A 5344-nucleotide genomic window follows, 5' to 3' on the forward strand; every position below is an offset into this window, starting at 1 on the left:
TGTAGCCTACTGCCTCGTCGTAAGCTACGGTGGCCAGACGCAGGCTAAAAATGGTCCGACGGGAATTTTGATTTTTTATTATTTTATTCCATATATAAACCGAAACAAACCCTAAATCGATTACTCTTCAATTTTTACCATCTTGGGGCAATTTTGGGGCTGTCATACACCATCCTAACACCTACCAATCACCATAATCATCCATGTTATCATCATTCCAGCCAAGAATCAAGATCTTCAAGATGAACATGCAAGGCTAAAGCTCTCGTGACCATCTCCGGGTGTAGGGTTGAGTTGTATTTTGGACATTTTGGTATTTAAACCTTAACTTTGTATTTGGATTCGGTTAATCATTCGGTTAGTTGAATCTTTACATTTGTTTGTGTGCTTAAACAATTTTTCGTAATTGAATGCTTAAAATTTTATCAGTTAATTGATTTGAGGTCAGCAACATTTAGGATTTAGTTCTTATCGACACTAACTGTAGGTCCTCTAGATGGATCTCACAACTTTACTCGGATCAATCCGTGTTGTTGGTTAGCAAAAATCACCAAAGACACTCGGATCTCGGATCTTAGTTTGTTTATGTAAAAGAAAGAAAATGGAGAGAGGTGAGAGAAACTTTTTATTTCCAAGAGTTGATTTTGAAATGAGTTGGAGTTATGGAGAAATGGTAAGTGGCCCTTTTATAGGGTCCCCATTTCTCCGATACATACAAAATAAACGTACAAACTAAACGTACCGAGTACGTACTATACCGACTAAAAGCAAACTAAAAACGACATACACAATCCTAAAAACAATATATAATATTGACCCTACACTAACCCGTTTATCATTAGCCATATCATTGATTTCATTCATCAAAGCTTAAAACTGATAATCAATTAGATCATTATTCAGCAGTGCCAATCGCTCTAATTAACATATGATAATCAACATAGCCAAATATTTAGTCTTTTGGTTGACATCAGACGTGGGAGGCTCGACATCTAGTTTTCTTTTGTTGACTCTCTTGTGACGGCTTGGTTTCTTTCCTTGTCTTCAAACACAATCAATTCATCTTTAGGTTCAATCACCAACTTTCACGTTTTCGTTTTCTTTTAAGCACTTCAGCATCTGCAATGATCTACCCGTCCATGTACACCTGCACAAAACTTAGACCAAATAAGATTCGTTCACAGACCCTCTCGAGGGTCAAAGAAGAATTCGTTCACATGCCCTCCCAATTTCAGTCCCTCAACTTGTAAGTGATTTGTTTAAGTCCAAGGTTTCCAACAAACTTTGCGTGAACGACCTTGACAACAAAACACATGATTTTGAATAAAACAAGGTTTAAAAAAATATGTACGAACACAAAAAAACTTAAAATCTTTTTGGCATTTTCATATATTTTAAAAATTACGAAAATATATACATGGTATTTTGAAGTTGAAACATAAAAAATAATAAAAAATTAGATAGAAGTAAAGATGAAATTAATATTATATATCAACAATATTTACTTAAAAGTTTACTAAATTATTTTTGTGAGAAAGATCACGACATGGAATCACATTATCTGTTAACGTTCTAGACCACACTTCTATTTGGACATTATTATGCCAAGAACCCAAAGTCGATTGTAGATATAATTTGTCCACTTTAAACTTAACAAGTATTTGGATGTCAAAGTGATATGTTAAGGTATAGATTAGGCACAATGCTTATGTGGTCCCTACTTAGTCAGACATGTTACTGATTCCATCATACCTCGGCCTTACTTTGTGTTAACATATCACCTCAACTTGACTTAAACCTTTCTTATTTGATCACAGTATACTTATTAACACACTTGACACTTTATACTTTATTTTTGTATATATGACTCGATCTAGAAAGATTAAAATAAAGCAGACGTTCAGGCCTTAACAATCAGGTCGGATAATACCATATTATCGTGCAGAGAAAGTACAAGGCTTGAACAAAAGAAAAAAAATAAAACAAAGCAGAAGATTCAGGGCTTTAACAATCAGATCTTGTATGACTACAAATGTAGAAAGTCCAAGGCTTGAATCAAAATAAATGAAGAAATAAAGCAGAAGTTAAAATTCTTAGGACTAACTCTTTTTCTTGATTTTTTTTGACTCTTTTGTTTTTTTTGTTTTCCTTTTTGTTGCTTTTCTTGACACTTTCTTGACTCAATAAAAATTAAAATGACATGTATTTTCATAAAACAACTGTGATCAGGTAAAGAGAGGCTTGGGTGTGACATGTTTAATAACATTTCTGCCTTCATGAATATGACTTTAACGGAATCATGCAACCGCATCAAAAGCGTATAGCCACTAGCACCGGCAGAGATTTAAGTTTATATCACTATGACACTTACTCATTTGTCAAGCCTATCTACACATCAAGCAATGATATTGTTGACTTTTGATCTACTCTTTTCATATGCTAGAATCGTTAGAGATAATTTCTTCTAATTTTCCAATAGTCAGATCAATTTCTCAAAATTTTTAAAATTTTAATTATCCGACTCCTTCTAAGCAGGAGCTCCCTCTAAACGGGACAATTCCTTTTAGATTTTCTTAAAAGTAATATAAAAACTTTTTGGTAAATCAAATGATTTGTTTTTGCTTTTCTTAAGATGAATTGAAAATATTTTTGGTGAGTTAAACTTAACTCATTTTCTCCCTCTAAGATTGTGACATATTTGAAAAATATTTACAATTTTAAAACAAAAAGATAGATAGGTTGTTTTAATCAAAATTGATCATGCCGAGCTATTAGACCCGAAATTCAAATCGAGCATGATCGATGGTTTAGTGAAAAGGTCAGCAAAGTTGTTGTAAGATGGACTATCTTAAGCATGCATTATCACATTGTATAACAAAGTTGAAGAGATTCAAACGGTTATCCAACAGCAGATGCTTGATCCATCACTTGAGAGAAGCAGTTGAACGAGGTTAGTTTGAGAAACGCTCGAAAAGTTGTTGTTGAACCATTTAAACAAGGCTTCCCTTCCTTGAAGTTTATCCTCCCATGTCGCTTATGAAAGACTCGAATCCGCCATCGAATGGTTTAGCATCAAATAGCAAGGGTTCGTCTCCCATTATATGCCAGGTGCAATCACTATCTAAATGCCAGCTCCTGCTTACCTAATACTATTGATAGTCCTCCTTGATTGACCCTGCATGCACTAAGCTTTTAAGTAGACATGGGTTCCCGGGATACTTTTGTCCCAGGAAGGTCAACCGTAAACCGACCAAACTTAATTTTATTTCCTGAAAACACTTTATTTCTTGGTGCATCCTCACTTGATGAAGAGTAGTCCTTAGGAATCCAAGCAAAAACTTGTTCCTCGGTTTTGTCAATTTTGGACTTCTCTTTTCTTGATTTTAAAACTGTTTTTGGTGAATCTTCTGACTTTACAGTCTTAGGATCCCTTTTGATTTTATCCTTTTTGGTTTTCCAGAAAGGTTTCTTTTTGTGTTTTACTTTATTTACTTTGGATCTCACATCCATTTCACTGGGTTCACTATCAGCTTGACTAGTCCTTGAATCTGGGCTACTGAAAGCTCCTTTTGGGAACTGACTAAGCCGCCTTTGAATATCAACTTGTTGCTTGAACCAGTGCTTGCAATGTCTTGCAAGGTGAGAAGAGTGTCCACACACAAAACAACACTTTCTCCTAGGAGCGTCATAGAACTCATCTGAACTATAATATGGTTGGTGCGGTGGGAAAGGTGATCCTTGGAAAGGAACATGATTATAAAACACATTTGTGTAATATGGATCAACAAAATTTTGTTGATAATGACCATAGTAGTTGTGTGTCACAGAAGTTGTATGGCTGAGGATTTCTAAATTGATTGGTTGTTTGAGAAAATGATCGTTTATTTGGTGGAACATATTTACACGAAGTACTTGCCTTTTCATTTTCAAAAGCTTTAATTTCACTTGAATTATCCTCAGTCTCACAACTTGATGATGAACAACTTGATATGTTCACCTCAACAGGTCTACTTTCATTGACACATTTTTCAACAAAAGTGTTATCACAAACGGTTTCACAATCACAACTCGTGTCCGTTTCCACCGACCCACTTTCTTCTACACAACCAGCTTCAAAAGATACATTGATGTTAGATTTGTTAGATGCTAAGACTGGAGCAGTAGTTTGTGACACAGGAGGAACAAATTTCACTGGTTTTGGTATTCTACTAACCCCGTATGACATTTCTTCCTCAGGATAAGTGTTATAGCTGAAGTGGGGCAAACTGGTATAATTATCATTTAGAGGTGGAGGCATAGTAGTATAATCATACCCTAGCCCAGCCTTCAGCTTAGTACTTCTCTGGGCTCCAATAATATCATCCAATTTCTCAGATGATGCTTCAAATCTTTCGACTATCTTTTCTTGTTTTCGTTTATCAGAAGCATCAGGTTTCAAAGTTTCAATTTCATCTTTTAGCTTGGAAACTATGTTTTTATGTTATATTACTTCTTGTTCAGTTTGACAAATTTTAAGTCGGAAATGTGCTACATCATCACGATGAGTTTCAATCTTTTCAACGTAAATCTTATAAGCCTTAACATACTCAGCATTTAACTCTCGAAGTTTTGAATTTTCTTTCAAGACTTCATTTTGATGGTGTCTATAATATGTAACCTTGTTTATGCAAGCATGCGTGCATAAGTTGTGGTCTACCTCATCGCAAGGTGATGTGTTGGGAATGATAGGACATGCATGACTGCTTTCACCTGCAGCACTTGTCCCAACTTTATTACTTGACCTAACTTTATTTTCTTTGGACTGATTGTTCATTTGGAGCTTATCTTCCATTATTTCAAAAGACTTGATGGTAGAAGCCAACTTTGAGAGTGTTATGGTATACAGGTTTGTGGTTCTATTGATGGTAACCACATTAATGTTCCATGTGTAAGGTAGTGAATTCAACAACTTCATGTTGATCTCAGACAAACCATTTATGATACCGACACTTCTCATTTTGGTGACGAGTGACTCAAATCTGTTGATGAGAGAGGCAGCCGATTCTCCTTTAATATGTGTAAACATGTCGAATTCTCCTTTTAACATTTTCTTTCGGCTTTCTCCCATATCTAGATTTCCTTCAAGCTCAGGTTCGTAAGACATTTTTTTTAACTCGATTAGATTTTTTTTTTTTTTTTTGGCAGAGAAAGAAAAGAAAATTAAGTTTTTTTTGCTAGAGTACCGAGTCGCTACAGTGCCCCGATGCGAATCGTTTGCTATAGTACCCGTGAGAGTGAGAATGAGAATGAGAAATGATAATGAGAAATGAGAAAGAGAAATGAGAAATGAAAAATAAGGAATGAG

This window comes from Bidens hawaiensis, unplaced genomic scaffold (genome assembly GCF_021521415.1).
Source record: "Bidens hawaiensis isolate Kalapana, Puna unplaced genomic scaffold, B.hawaiensis_p1.1 tig00029338_1, whole genome shotgun sequence".
Classification (NCBI taxonomy): domain Eukaryota; kingdom Viridiplantae; phylum Streptophyta; class Magnoliopsida; order Asterales; family Asteraceae; genus Bidens; species Bidens hawaiensis.